We start from the raw sequence: 16,127 nt of genomic DNA, 5'->3' as shown, positions 1-16,127 counted from the left end.
TATCTGGGCACCGTGGGTGGCCCCACATTCAGGCCAGAGGGGGCAGGGGAATCCAGTTCATCCCAAGTGTCTATAGCATTAATCACAGATCCCGGATGGCAGCATTGGAAATGGTCGGTGGTAGGATGTCCTGCCATGGGTGATGGCTCACAAGAGCCCAGGAGATCCAGATTAACCAAAAAGAATCCAAGGTCAGGCAGGCTGGCTTGGTGATTTTCTGAAAACCCTGGACTAACCTTCAGGGCTGATGCTGCGGCTGGAGGAAGTCACGGGATCGTACGTAGGCGGAGGTATCCAGGCAGGTCACACTAATTAGTGGGAATAATTAGTCATAGAACCAGGATTTCAGTAGCTTTTTAGCAACCATGTCAAACAGCTAACAGGCCAAGTGTTACCTCCTTGTAGAAGTCTTCCTTGCCCCTCATTTGAAATAGCACCCCATCATTCTATTTCCCATTGTTCAGCTTCTCCTTTCCTCTCACCATCCTTTGCCAGCCTGTATCATATAACCTACTTATTTGTACCGCATATTGGGTATTGTGCATTACATTTTAATACCAGAATGTAAGCCGTATGAGGATGATGTCATCTTGTTCGCTGCTGTGTCCCCAGCTCCTGGATCAGTGCCTGGTATCCAATTAATATTTATTGAACTCATAAATATATCCTGAACTAAAACTCTGAAGTATTTTTACTTGAACTGCTCATTGACCAGGTTTCTCTCATCTGTATTTGTACAAGTGCTAGTTTTTAATTTCAAAACTGTGGCACTTTATCTTTTGGGTTTTGGTCCATTTATTCAGCTTTTCAAGTTTAGTAAGTCTTGATTCCAACACAGTGATGGGTCCCCTCAAGCTCATTTCAATGCCTCCAAAAGCCGAGCAGCATGCCATTGTCATTCCATCCAAGTTGATGTGCCAGTAGACACATCCCCTCAGCCTGGATTAATTGTTTTTCACCATTTGCACCAGGAATCATTGAGATAGAGGCTCTCTACTCTGGAAAGGGCCTTTGGGATCAAGTGATCAGAAGCTTTGATTTTACAGACTGGGATTCCAAGGACCACATGGGGAAGTGTGACAAATGGACAACCTCTCTATGACATCAGAAAAAGTGCACTGATAGGTTCATAAAGCCTAAGCCACCTGCATTGAGAAGGCACTTCCATAGCAACAAGCCCCCAGGGTGGCCTTGGACCGGCACCTGAACTCCATCATCCATGGTAGACTGGTGGGATCCTTCCACCAAGACTGTCTTTTCTTTATCTATTCCCATCCTGAGGGTGGTCCATGAGTGACAGCTGGAAGGACTCAGAAGCCAACCCAGGGCCCCGGCTTCTCCCCTCCTCACCCTGTCCTCCTTTTTCCCTCCCCCTGAGGTGGCAATGCTCTTCTTTTCTCTTCCTTTTCCACCCCATTGTGACGTTTAAACTTATGTAGATGGGGTACAGATGCTGAGAATACACTGATGAGCTACAGCCAACAGAAACTCAAAGACAAAAGAGAGGTTTTTTGGCACATCTGAGAGCACAAAATTCCTTGGCTCTCAGTGACTAGTGCAGCATTTAAAACAAAATATGTCCTGAGACAGTCAACAGGTTAAGAGTAGAGGGAAGAGCTGCAGTATATATTTGTTGAATGAATGAGTAAATGAATGAATGAATGAATGACTTCAGTATATGAAGTAAAGTAAGTGGACATAGTAACAGAACCACTGGTGACAACCCAATCCAATATTCTTGCCTGGACCATCCCATGGACAGAGAAGCCTGGCAGGCTACAGTCCAAGGGGTTGCAAAGACTCCGACGCAATTGAGCGACTTAGCACTACACGGTATGGCGACTTCTCAGACTTTTCTTGGTTTAAGTGGGAAAATTACAAGGAATCAGAGCCAGTGCCCCCTGCCACTGCCTGGAAAAAGGGCAGGCGAGACAAGTCCAACACTGGGGTTCAGTGAACCCTATAGACGTCATTGTATGCACACCTGAGGCCACATCCTTCTTCGGCCTCTATTCCTGCTCCATCCTTCTCTTAGTCTCTGCCCCTGAGAGCCTCTCATCCATAAATCACTTTCTCAAGAGTCCCCATTACAGGCTCTGCTTTGAGGAATGTAACCTAAGACATTGTATTTCTACAACACACGATGGAGTATTTTGAATTGAATCTGGCCCCTAACATGACTTTAAATTCCTCCCACCTGACTCCCCGCCCCACATCGCTGGTCCCCAGAACTTCGTATCACCAGACTCTCACTTCAGCAGCCAGTTTGGGCTTATGGCTGTGACATTAATGGCGCCCATCACAACACAAAGACGCTCAGCAGTAAACTGTCTGGAGCCACAGTTTTAGACACAAGGTGAGCCGTTCAGCTTGCAAAGTTTCCAAGCTGCCAAAAGGTGTCTTCAGTTATGGGAACAGAACCCGCTGTCACAGTCATTAATTATTTATGGAACAGACTTGGGGAGGAGGCAGGGGCAGGTGGTGAGGCAGGCAATACAGAAATGGAGACAGAAAGATTTGCATGCGCTTATCTTAAAAACTCCCGGGTAGGCTCCTCCTAACCTTTCACCCAGGAAAGCCGTAACCCAGGCTGCCCTCTGCCACGGCCACCTCTCCTCCATCCCTCCCTCCTGGGAGGCTGAGAAGGAGGTAGGTGCCCTGGAGGAGACAGCTCCGATCTGCCCAGCCTGCTCGGTTTTGGATTTGGAAGAACTTCGAATTACAGGCCCAAGCTGGCCACGTGGTGTGGTCTGGAGCTGTCCCCTTGGTGCTGTGGCCTGTGCACAGAGACTCCCCAAGGCCACCGGAGAGGCTCCTGGCCAGCTCGCCCCTTCCCTCTCTTCGGGGTTCCTTCAAGCATTCCCCACTCACCCACCTGCTTCCCACCTTCTTCCTCCTTCTCACACGAGCTTGCCTCCGACTTCACAGGAAATGCAGAGGCAGCAAAGTGTGAAATGCAGAACCTCTGGTTTCCACACACACATGACATAGACAACACAAAACACATAATGTGCATATAGCAGACACACAACACACAAACAACACACAATGCACACACACACACCTGCTTCTCTACCCGCCCTTTCTTCCTGAAAGGTTAGAAGAGGCATCCTGCTCCTCACATACCCCCAATCCACTGCTTCCTCTTCTCCCCCAGACCTTCAACCCCTCTCATTCTGCAGCCCTTTCCTATGAGCATTTACTGAGCTGCAGTTGCACTTCTTAAAAAAAAAAAAAACAAATGGGAAGAGTCATAAGCAACAGATTACCTCCCTCCTACCTGCAGTGAAAATAGAAGCATCAGATGCACGCCTCCCTTTCCCCCCACGTCTGCACACCTAGTGGGGGCCCCTGGGTGGCAGCCAGGCCCTCCCACCACAACATCACCTGCGCTCCAGGCCCACCCCTTCCCGCCTTACCAGCCAAGACACAGTTCCCTGAGTTAAACCTTCTCCTGAATATGCAACTTCTTCCATCGCCAGCTCCTCTCCTACTTGAAGCCCTGCTCTTCCCTGGGTTCCTTCACTTCCCAGCTTCCAGTGTCTGGGTGACAAATGATAACTCCACACCCACATCTCCAGTCCAGCTCTCCTGCCTGGTTGGCCACAGGTGTGACAAGTTCCTAGCTGACAAGAGCCTGGAACAAAGCATGTCTAAACTTCTCAGAGTTCACCTCCCCACCCCACCGCCCCTTCTCTTGCTCCTTATCACTAATGTCTTAATTCAATAAAGCCAGTCAGTTGAACAAACCATTGTCCAAACCAGAGACCCATATGTGGTTCTGGACCTTGGCCTTTAACCTTCTTCTCCCTTAACCAGTAATCTTTCATGACCTATCTCCATGTCCCCTAAGTCCTTCTCCTTTCCTTATTTCCTAATTGACCCCCTCCTATCACACCCTCTGACAATGGAAGAGCCTCTGTCCTTCACATGGCCCACCTGCCCCACTTATTGCAGCCATCGCCCTAAGAGGCAGACTGGAGCTTGCCACTCTCCCTTTAAGCCTTTTCCTGAATATCTGCCCTCCTTTACAGATCTCCCAGAAGAAACAGACTCAGAGAAGAGGAATTGAGCAGAATATAGCAAATCCAGGGGCAGTGAAATTATTGATTTGTGCATTTGTTCATTCATTAAATTATACCTACAGAACCTGGACTTAGTCCTTCTGGGAGTCTCCGGGCTGAAGCATTTAGTTTTCTTGTTTATTTCCTTCATAGCACTTACCTCCATTTTGTTTTGAATTCACTATTTTTATACTTAAAAAAAAAACTATCTCCCCTTTAAGAATAAGTTCCCTACATAAAAGTTACTCTCAGTCTGTTTGATACAGTATCCACAGGCCCTAGTCCCAGGCAAGGCACACGGTAGTCACTTAATAAATATGTATGGGATAAATGATGGGATAAATGAATGACCACAATGACACATGGTAGTTTCTGTCTAGAGTCAGTTCCATCAATACTAGTTTGAGAACCAAATTCCCATCACCTGTCACCAAGCCTTCACCAAGTACCTGCCATGTACAGGCAGAATGGGGTAAGCACCAGCAGCACAGAGACAGAAAGTATGATTTTCACACTCAGGTGCCTCTAAGAGAAGGATGAACTGGGTACAACAGGCTAATTGTCAACAATGCAGGACCAGGACTCTCCATGCCCAGGTACTGGCCTCGCCTGGGGTGACAAACACAGACACCAGTCTTACAGCGAGGACCGTTCCAGGCTGACAAGGTGGGCCCTGGGGACTCTTCCCACTCCTCTGCCTTCTGTTTATCCAGATTCCAGATACGCATTCCATGTGCTTGGTCCCCAGCAGGAGGATGAATGGGCCTTCCATCTGGTCCCGTGGGGCCAGAGCTAGAGAAGGGTGTGCAAATTTATCAAGAGAGAAGGAAGAAGAACAGGAACGGGTTTAAAAAAAAAAAAAAAAACAGAAATTGAGAAGGAAGGAAGGAATGGAAGGGAAAAGGAAAGAGAAAAAGCCCAATTGACACCTCTTGTATCTCCTCTGCACTCCTGGCCCCAGGTCCCAGCGTGCTCGCCGGGACAATGCAGAGTGCTGCTTACAGCCTCCCTGAACGAACACGCCCACCCCGGCTTCCAGGGAAATCCAAGCTCCAGCCAGGATCTGGAGTGAGCTTTTATAAACATTAAATCAGACTGTGCAGATGTGTCACTCGCTGCTTAAAACCCTCCTTGGCTTCCCTCATGTTGAAAATAAAATCCAAATTCCATGTTCAGCCATGGAAAGCTCTGCATGATTTGGTATCTCTCTCTGTAGACTGCATCCAGCCACAAGAATCTGCTTTTTGCTGCATCTGAAAACACCAGGCTTATTGAAGCCACAGGGCCTTTACCTAGCTGTTCCCTCCTCCTGAACTGCTTAGGCCCCTGATCTCCAGCAAACTGGGTCCTCAGTGACATTCACTTTAAACACCAGCTCAGCGAACAGATGCTCCCTTGACTCCCCCTCCTGAAGTAACGACAGGGTCCCCTCTCCATTACACATCTAGGGGTTATTCTTCTGCACAACCTTTGCTGTTGTTTAGTCGCTAAGTTGTGTCCGACTCTTTGAGATGCCATGGAGTGCAGCATGCCAAGCTCCTCTATCCTCCACTGTCTGCTGGAATTTGCTCAAATTCATGTTCATTGAGTTGGCAATGCCATCCAAACATCTCATCCTCTGCCACTCCTTTCTCCTTGTGCCTTCAACCTTTCCCAGTGTTCCAATGAGTCAGCCCTTTGCATCAGGTGGCCAAAGTATTGGAGCCTCAGCTTCAGCATCAGTCCTTCCAATAAATACTCAGGATTGATTTCCTTTAGGAGTGACTGGTTTGATCTCACTGTAGTCCAAGGGACTCTCAAGAGTCTTTTCCAACACCACAGTTTGAAAGCATCAATTCTTTGGTGATCAGCCTTCCTTATGGTCCAACTCTCACATCTATACATGACTACTGGAAAAACCATAGCTTTGACTATACAGAGCAAAGATGAGTATACTGATGCAAAGAACTCATTTGAAAAGACCCTGATGCTGGGAAAGATTGAAGGTGGGAGGAGAAGGGGACAACAGAGGATGAGATGGTTGGATGGCATCACCCACCAACTCGATGGACATGAGTTTGAGTAAGCTCAGGGAGTTGGTGATGGCCAGGGAAGCCTGGCATGCTGCAGTCCATGGGGTCACAAAGAGTCGGACTCAACTAAGTGATTGAACTGAACTGACTATACGGGACTTTTGTCAGCAAAGTGATGTCTCTGCTTTTTAATATGCTCTCTAGGCTTGTCATAGGACAACATTTACCACTATTTGAATATTTTCCTAGACACATTTTTCTGCATTCCCCCATCTATTCATCTTGTACTGCTGCTTCTACTGATGCATATTTGTCTTCTACAAATTACCATAGTCTTTTTTTTTAATTTATTTTAATTGGAGGCTAATTACTTTACAATATTGTATTGGTTTTGCCATACATCAACATGAATCTGCCACAGGTGTACACGTGTTCCCCATCCTGAACCCCCCTCCCACCTCCCTCCCCGTACCATCCCTCTGGGTCATCCCAGTGCACCAGCCCCAAGCATCCTGTATCCTGCATTGAACCTGGACTGGTGATTCGTTTCTTATATGATATTATACATGTTTCAATGCCATTCTCCCAAATCATCCCACCCTCTCCCTCTCCCATAGAGTCCAAAAGACGGTTCTATACATCTGTGTCTCTTTTGCTGTCTCGCATACAGGGTTATCATTACCATCTTTCTAAATTCCATATATATGCGTTAGTATACTGTATTGGTGTTTTTATCTCTGGCTTACTTCACTCTGTATAATAGGCTCCAGTTTCATCCACCTCATTATAACTGATTCAAATGTATTCTTTTTAATGGCTGAGTAATACTCCATTGTGTATATGTACCAGAGTTTTCTTATCCATTCATCTGCTGATGGACATCTAGGTTGCTTCCATGTCCTGGCTATTATAAACAGTGCTGCGATGAACATTGGGGTACACATGTCTCTTTCAATTCTGGTTTCCTCGGTGTGTATGCCCAGCAGTGGGATTGCTGGGTCATAAGGCAGTTCTATTTCCAGTTTTTTAAGGAATCTCCACACTGTTCTCCATAATGGCTGTACTAGTTTGCATTCCCACCAACAGTGTAAGAGGGTTCCCTTTTGTCCATATCCTCTCCAGCATTTATTGCTTGTAGACGTTTGGATCACAGCCATTATCTCAACAGATGCAGAGAAAGCCTTTGACAAAATTCAACATCCATTTATGATAAAAAGTCTCCAGAAAGCAGGAATAAAAGGAACACCTCAACATAATAAAAGCTATATATGACAAACCTATAAATTACCATAGCCTTAAAAGCTTAAATCATTCCCCCCCACCATGTATTAGCTCACAGTCCTGTGGGTCTAAAGTCTAGGCACAGACGGACTGAGTTCCCTGCCCAGGGTCTCCCAAGGCTAAAATAGAGGTGTCTGCCAGGCTGTGTTCTCATCGAGAGCTTGGGGTCCTTTTCCTGGCTTGTGTGGTTATGTCAGGATTCAGGTCCTTCAGTTATAGGCTTACAGGTTCCATTTCCTTGCTGGCCACAAACCAAGCCCTGAGCTCCTGAAGGCTGCCCACATTCCTTTCCCTGGGCCCCTCCAACTTCAAAGTCAGAAACAGTCTTCCTCACATTGAAACCCCCTCATGCTACAAATCTCTCCCATCAGGAAAAGCCCAGTCCCCATGAATGGCTCACTGACTGAGTCAGGTGACCATCAACTCCACCTGTAACATAACCTAGTCCAGGGGATGACAGCCCCATCACATTCATGGTCCACATCCACGCTCCAGGGGAGGGTATTCCACAGGGCAGGAACACCAGGGCGCAGGAATTTGGGAACTAACTTAGAATCCTGCCTACCCTGCCTCACTTGAGCAGGACCTTGCCGGCTTTATCTCTGCACCCTATGGCCTAGGACCCTGTGGTTCTTCCAACCACACAGAGAACAATGAAGACAGTGAAAATACTGCACAGCTCAATGTGGGAAAGCAACAGCGTTGCTCAGAACTTAGAGGTGCCCAGGGCCCAGGAGCCCTGACCAATCCTGGTCCTGCCCTCCAGCCCAGGGACAAGTAAATCAGAATCCCACACCCTTGAACCAAGTCACGGCCACCATGCCACGGTATATAATAGATGCTCATTAATTTGTTTTTCATTTACTAATGGACTGAAAGGAAGAGGATTCTCTCTCCTGGAAACTAGTGTTACTCACTCAGTCATGTCCGACTCTTTGTGACCCCATGGACTGTAGCCCATCAGGCCCCTCTGTCCATTGGATTCTCCAGGTCAGAATACTGGAGTGAGTAGCTGTTCCCTTCTCAGGGGGATCTTCCCAACCCAGGGATTGAACCCAGGTCTCTTGTACTGCAGGCAGATTCTTAACCATTTGTGCCACCAGAGAAGCCCTCTTGGAAACTAGAGATGCAAAGAATTGAAAGAACTGGGGTGGCGGGGAGCAAAGCAGAAGCCAGGAGCCAATCGAGTGCTTCTTATTTGCCTCTACTCTTGGCCTGTTCCTCACCCAGCTCACCTCCAACCCCCTCTCCCCCAGGAAGCCTTTTCTGCCCCCGCCTGACGTCCTGTGCACTGAGTACCTTCCTACTTCATTAGACCCTTTTTTGAGGGTTGTCTTTGACCCCTTCTCTCCTATTGTTGATACACAGGAGGCCAAGTCCTACGTGCTGTTTTCAATTCACCACACCTGTGTCTCAGGTCCTTGTGTCCCCTTCACTCTCCTTGAGGAAGGTGGCCACGTCACCCACCTTTGTTTCTACCCAGTGCAGACGGAGCGTGTTTAGGCTGTGCAGACCCCTGGGACCACTTTCAGTTCAGTCGCTCTGTCATGTCCGATTCTGTGACCCCGTGGACTGCAGCAGGCCAGGCTTCCCTGTTCATCACCAACTCCTGGAGCTTGCTCAAACTCATGTTCATTGAGTTGGTGATGCCATCCAACCATCTCATCCTCTGTTGTCCCCTCCTCCTCCCACCTTCAATCTTTCCCAGCATCAGGGTCTTTTCAAATGAGTCAGTTCTTCACATCAGGTGGCCAAAGGATTCGAGTTTCAACTTCAGCATCAGTCTTTCCAGTGAATATTCAGGATTGATCTCCTTCAGAATGGACTGGTTGGATCTCCTTGCAGTCCAAGGGACTCTCAAGGGTCTTCCCCAACACCATAATTCAAAAGCATCAATTCTTCAGTGCTCAGCTTTCTTTATAATTCAACTCTCACATCCATACATGAGTACTGGAAAAACCATAGCTTTGAGACCTGCTTCAAACAGGAAATAGGAGATCGCCTGGGGAGGGGCAGTTGGGTGAAGCATGCTGTGTGCGGGGGTGGGGGAGATCAGGCCCCAGGAACACAGTGGGAAGCCCTGGCCCCTATGAAAAGGTAACACAGAAAAGGAGAGGAAGGAAAGCAATCAGACCGAGAGAGTTGGTCATCATCAGACTGGTGTGAGGACCCGCATCCAACCAAAGGATGTCTCTGCAGATACAGGCTACTTGTCTCTGTCCGATCCACCAGAAGAGCCATAGGCACTGAAAATCGTCTGCATTCTCCTTTCTCCTTGCTTCCAATAGTGGTCAGTTTTGGTGCAAGTAAAATGATGCAGTGATGCCCGTGTTGAACATATGCATGTGTGAATGCTGTCACTTCAGTCATGTCCGACTCTTTGTGACCCTGTGGACAGGAGCCCACAAGACTCTCCTTTCCATGGGGATCCTCTGGGCAAGAATGCTGGCTGGAGTGGGTTGCCATGCCCTCCTCCAGGGGAATCTTCCCAACTCAGAGATCGAACCCATGTACTCTGCAGGCAGATTCTGCTGAGCTACTGGGGATGCCCAGGTGTGATATATTTGGCCCTTATCCAAGGGAGTAGAGAAAATTGATCTGATACACAAGTACGCTGAAAGGGGACCATAAGCCCTTGAGTGAGACCATCACCAGCATGCAAGCCCCACTGGGGTACGTGAACAGGAAGGTAACATTCATGCCACAGGTTCAAGAAAGACTCTCATTGGAAGTAAGATGGGTCAGAACTTACCGGACTCCAAGTCCTGGTTCTGGGCTCTTCTCCAGGGAGCCTGGCACTTAGCAAGGGATCAGAGGGCAGCCTCAGAGGTGATAAGCAGACTGGGCAGCAGGGCCTGGGAGGAAAAGAAGCTGGGATTATTCATTGGGGGAAGACAGGCAGGCAGGATTTAATACAATCTTCAGGTATCAGAAGAGTTCTTAGGCAGTGCAGGGTGAGTCTTGGCAGTGGCTACTGAGGATAGAATAAGGAGAGAAACTTAATCCCCAGCATAAGGGATTTAGGATAGCTAAGGGGGAGAATTTCCTGATGGTGAAGGTTGTTAAAAGTTGCAATGAATGGTCTGGGGAGAGACTGGGGCCTGCTCTGGAAGCTTTTACAAGTAGAAGAGATTATCCTCTGGCAGGGCAGCTTATCTCTAATCCTGCCTGAAGGCAGGGGAATGGACGCAGTGACCTCAGGGTCTCCTTCAGACTTGGAAAGCAGGCCTTCCCATCAACGGGCCAGCCAACACTGCTGAGCAGGAGATGTGCTTTGAGGCAGGCCCAGAGTGTTCCCTGAAATAAGAAGAAGCCATGTGAAATCGCCTTCCCTTTGTCTATTTTTTAGCCACGGCTGCCTCATGGCAATGGCCAGGTACCTCTATAATCTTGGGTCTAATCAAGGGCACCTTAGACAAGAAAGCCAAGCGCAGCCACAGACCACACTGAGACAGATGACTCTCCACTCGACAGAGCACCCCATACGGCAGAGCCTTGCTGTGGTCTTCTCCACGGAGGGCTCTGCATTTAAAAAGCCATCTGAAGGGACTTTTCTGGCAGTCCAGTGATGAAGACTTTGCCTTCTAATGCAGGGATGTGTGGGTTTGATCCCTAATCGGGGAGCTAAGATCCCACCTGCCTTATGGCCAAAAAACCAAAACACAAAACAGAAGCAATATTGTAACAAATTCAGGAAAGACTTTAAAAATGGTCCACATCAAAAAAAAAAAAAAGTCATGTGAAAAGCTTGCTGGCTCCCAGGCAGTCACAACAGGGCATTCTCAGCTTGCTGCTACCAGACGAATGACCGAAAAGGGCTGCACTAGCTCTGGCTTTTCCTAAACCACACTTTCACTTCCTGCCTGTAAATTGACAAGGCTTCTGAGAACAATGGGCTATGCCCAGCTGTTCACCTTGGGGGCCAGGTAAGAAGAGCACAAGACCTTGGGTGCACGGAGCCTCCATACAGGTTGAGAACAATAACAGGAACACAGAGCATAAGCCAGAATGGCCTCAGAAGCCTTCTATGCTTGGGGAAATCTTGAAGGAAGGGCAAGACTTGGGCAGAGAGGAGAACCCCGACAATCTTCTGAAGTGGTTTTCCAAAATGCTGCGCGGATACCTGAACAACACCCAGGGCTGTAGTTGATTCAATGTTTGCTGAAACCTAGAAAGCCAAAGACAAGATGACCTTTGGCTTTCTAGAACCTGGGAGGAGGGGGGGAGTGTCTAACTCTGCCCAGTAGTTAGATAAATTTGGAAGTGGATATATATTTTATTTTCAGTTCTATTTCCCCAGTGAAGAAAGAATTATTTAGCCCTTAACCCTATACCTTCTCAGAACTGGATTCTTCATTCTTGCTATTTCCTTCTCACAAGTTAGCTGATGTCATTCCAGGGCTTTTTCTTTGTCCTCCATATCTCTGATCCAACTCTTTTACAGGATTTACACCAGGCCCCTCTCTGCTTTCCACCTCTCAACACTTGATAAGTCCACCTATCCATCCCCTCCCACACACACAGAGCCCTAGGGCCAGTGTCTGCCCTTCAAGGACACCTTTCCTTCTGGAGGAGTAAACACCAGCCTTCCAGGCACTTCTACCCAGACTGTATCACCTTAACAGTCTGTACCAGTTAACACAGGTACAGGACTGGAACAAATGGTCCAGTGTACTTAGGAGAAATAAGCATGTAAATGTATTATTCTGCCCATTGCACATGCCAGACACAGGCAGAAGCTGGTTGCAAAAAGCATATTAAGCATGCAATCAGCTGCATCCTCATGCCCAAATAAAGCTATTTTCATTTCATAAAGCAAGAGAGCAAGTCAAGTCATTAGGGAAATAGAAATGGGGAGCTTAAACGCCTAATTGGAAGCTCTATTGCACTTGCAAAGTACCTTTGGTTTTTCTAAAAATTTAAGGGAAACACATTGAGCTTAGAATTGCAGATAGATTGATGCCACATCCATTCCTGCACTAGCACAGAAGGAACACCCCTTCCTGTGGGCTCATCCCAACCCCAGTCACACTGTGTAAATAGCAATGAGGACCCAGAAGGAAGCAAGGGGCTCCTAAAAGCAGGAAAAATTGAAGGGACAGCAAAAGTCCTCTTCCTGTCCATGGAGGGCAGAATCTCATGACCACAGTGCCTCTCTGGCTGCTTTAATTTAACTCTTCCCTCTCTCAGCTAGAATTTTAATGAATCTGATGTATTTCTTGGACATTTCCTATGTACCTGGTACAAACTGCAACTTCTCTGGAACTTCAGGGACCTCTTCTGTCAACATGCTTGGTGATTTAGCCCTGGAATTCCACAGAAGTGGCTGGAAGCCATGGAGGAGCGGGCTCCACATGGGAGATGTACAGACAAGGAGAATTCTACTCCCTCACATCCATGCCCACTTGTATCTGCTTAATATTTGGGGATTCCATATAGGATATTCAGTTCAGTTCAGTTCAGGTCAGTTGCTCAGTCATGTCCGACTCTTTGCGACCCCATGAATTGCAGCACGCCAGGCCTCCCTGTCCGTCACCAACTCCCAGATTTCACTCAAACTCACGTCCATCAGGTCGGTGATGCCATCCAGCCATCTCATCCTCTGTCGTCCCCTTCTCTTCCTGCCCCCAATCCCTCCCAGTATAGTATTTTGGGATTCCATATAAGATATTATGTTGGCCAAAAAGTTCATTCAGGATCGTTCATAAGCTAAACTGAATGAACTTTTTGGCTAGCCCAATAACATTTGGTGAGGGTGGGGGAGCAGGGTTTCTGTTGCTTAAATACATACACACACACAATCCACAATTGAGAGACTGTAGTCTCTAATCTCACCACACAGATGAGGGAAGGCCTCATTGACCAGATGGGTAGCTCAGTAATAGAATTTAGAGGCTCGTGGATTCTCTGGAGCATGTATTCCGGGAACTCAGAGCCCAAGAAAACAAGGATCGTGTTTCCTGCGAAGGTCAGGCTTGATCTGTTGGGTGATCTTGCCCATGTGCCTTCTACATTACACACTTTTTCATAGAGAATTCATCTAAACCCATCTGGAGAAACCAGGACATTAAGATTAACCCAGATGCTCATTTGGTCCTGGAGTCTTCTTATAGATAAGGTCTTTTTATCCAGGAAGTCTCTGGCTCAGGAGGATTGAGGGTATTTATCAACACAGATCTCTTCAATCAAGATCTCTTCAATCAAGAGGAGCATGCAGGATCCACAGAAACACGGGAGGAATAGTCTTCTCAAGCCAACACCATCATGTTTCTGAAAATTTCCATAGAGCCCTGAACCACAAGGGAATAAACTCTAATGGTTGAACATTGGGTACTCTGAGTGCACATCAGTTCAGTTCAGTTCTGTAGCTCAGTCTTGTCCAATTCTTTGCAACCCCATGGACTGCAGCACGCCAGGCTTCCCTGGCCATCACCAGCTCCCGGAGCCTACTCAAACTCATGTCCATTGCGTCCGTGACGCCATCCAATCATCTCATCCTCTGTCATCCCCTTCTCCTCCCACCTTTAATCTTTCCCAGCATCAGGGTCTTTTCCAATGAGTCAATTCTTTGCATCAGGTGGCCCAAGGATTATAGCTTCAGTTTCAGCATCAGTCCTTCCAATGAATATTCAGGACTGATTTCCTTTAGGATTGACTGGTTGGATCTCCTTGCAGTCCAAGGGACTCTCAAGAGTCTTCTCCCCTCTGGGACAACTAACTGCCATGTCCCTTCAAGAGGCCAGCCCTGCAAATACATAAGGACTCAGTCCTTGATGTTTTCTTCTGATCCCTAAAATAGGTTCATACTGCAGTCTGATGGGCACTTCTCCACTCCATGGAATGTCTGCTTGACACACACACAACATGACAAGTGTTATTAGATTAGGTCATTACCTGCACTGGAAATGAAACCACAATCATGTAACAGAGGACCTGCTTCCAGGTATACCCAATCTTTCTGTGACATCACTAAGCGGGGCACCCACTTCTGTCCTTCAGTGCAGAGTTCACTGGGAGCCTCAAAGAGCATGAAACTCAACAGCTTTCCAAGCTGAAGAAACAGTTGGATTTTCATGGGCAGCAGGGACCGTAACTACCAAACCTCTAGGTTCTCCCTAGATTCTAACTCCAAAGAGAAACAAGGTGTCCCTGGAGAAATGGAGGGATGTGGAAAGAGAAAGAAGTGGAAACTGCAGAGAGAGTGATGAATGGCCAGTCTGCATTGCTGAACTAGTTATTACTGAGTTGTTTGCCATTTGGCCCCATGTATTTTTAAAGCATATAGTTAAGGAGCATTTATTAAAATGTTTTCAAGTTGTCCTTCTAAAGAAGAGACCCTGACAAGCCACTCAGTATATTGCAAAGGTGGGTTAAATGCTATTATCCTTGCTGCAGAGATAGGAAGACAAGAGTATAATGGATTACCTTAATTTCCCAGAGACACGCGGTGCATTCATTACTGGCAGGGGGAAAAAAAAGAAAAAGACAATCAGATTAAAGAATCCTGAAACCGGGGCCACCTTGCCAAGAAAGCCAACTGGTTTGAGGAAAGGAGAGGCGAGCCCCACACCTCCAAGGGAGCTGCTCCAAAAAACGCAGTCCTTAGAAACACAGACACCTTCACCTTCCGGAGCTCTGAATTAAAATGTGCAACAGAAACAAATTCGCCACGCACAGAATCGTGAGGGCTCACCAATCTGCCGTGTGAGGCAGATTGGGAGAGGAGGAAAAAATAATCCAGATCCTAATTTAGTTCGGGAGCTTGTTTTCTTACACCAACAAATCCTTCTAAAAATGATTTCCTGATTAGAGGCAAACGTTGGAGGCCCAAGCTCTCGGAGACTGTTGTGTCATCAGCACGTTAGTGTGTTTCTTAGCAACTCTCTCCCTCCACTTTTAGGAAGAAACAACACCTCTGCCAGTAACTCAAAGCGGGAGAAGACTCAGCACCTCTGATGATTCACAGCCGCGGAGGGAGGCCCAGATACCTGAGGTCTGTGTGAGGGTGGGACTCTAGTCAGTAGCCAGACTCAGACAGCAAATGCCAACGCAAGTGCCAGGCTGTGCGGGGAAACTGCAAAAGGCGAGAAGAGGGGACCACTGCATCTCTGTGTGTCTATGTACTTGCAGCCATCAACTGCCATCTCATAACTTGAAATGTGAATCCCAGTGTTTCTGCAGAGCTGATATCTTTCTCTCACCAGGCTTAAAGATGCAGAAAGCCCCTAAGGAGAAGTCAAGTCAGTGAAGGTTAAGGAATAGGGTTTTCTGAACTGATTTTATCTTAAACTTTGGAATTTTCAGGATCAGCTCGGAAAGAACTGAAGATCAAAACTTTATTTATCCATTGATTAAGCATTTATTACCCATTGACAGTATGCCAGCTCTTGTTCTCTGTGATTTCAAATCAGTTCTTTTGGCAAGGAGCGCTATCAATGAACCCTGAAGCTAGAAGGGACCATCAACTCCAACTATCTCATTTTCCAGATGAGAAAACTGAGACCTCATGAGGTTCTCCTCCCTGAGATATGAGTAATTTATTGACAAAGCTAGAGCATAAATACATGTATTCCCACCATGACTACTAATTCTCAGACCAGATGCTTCAAAACTGGACTTGGATACTCTCTGCCTGAGAAGGGGAGACGTGATATTCAATTTGCCAATATTCACAACCTTGGAGGAAGTGATATTCATCCTAAGCCAAAACATATTGGTAAATTCTCTAATTTAGTCAGATGATGTCTCACTTTACATGATAAATGTTTCT

General features: G+C 47.1%; 1 long non-coding RNA gene across 2 annotated transcripts in view; it reads right to left on the bottom strand.

Moving 5' to 3' along the window:
* LOC109566348 (uncharacterized) overlaps window positions 1-15,888 on the bottom strand; it is a 134,841-nt gene extending 118,953 nt beyond the window's left edge. For both annotated transcript variants that reach the window (XR_011569367.1, XR_002181789.2), the window contains exons 1-3: window positions 14,928-15,888; window positions 14,783-14,816; window positions 10,110-10,212 (exon numbers count right to left, since the gene is read on the bottom strand). This is a non-coding gene — a long non-coding RNA (uncharacterized lncRNA). The remainder of the gene's footprint in view (window positions 1-10,109; window positions 10,213-14,782; window positions 14,817-14,927) is intronic.
* Window positions 15,889-16,127: the final 239 nt, after the last annotated feature.

The sequence above is a fragment of the Bos indicus genome, chromosome 11 (assembly GCF_029378745.1).
Source record: "Bos indicus isolate NIAB-ARS_2022 breed Sahiwal x Tharparkar chromosome 11, NIAB-ARS_B.indTharparkar_mat_pri_1.0, whole genome shotgun sequence".
NCBI lineage: Eukaryota > Metazoa > Chordata > Mammalia > Artiodactyla > Bovidae > Bos > Bos indicus.
Note: the sequence above shows the minus strand (reverse complement) of the source record. Positions and strands in the feature narration are given on the sequence as shown.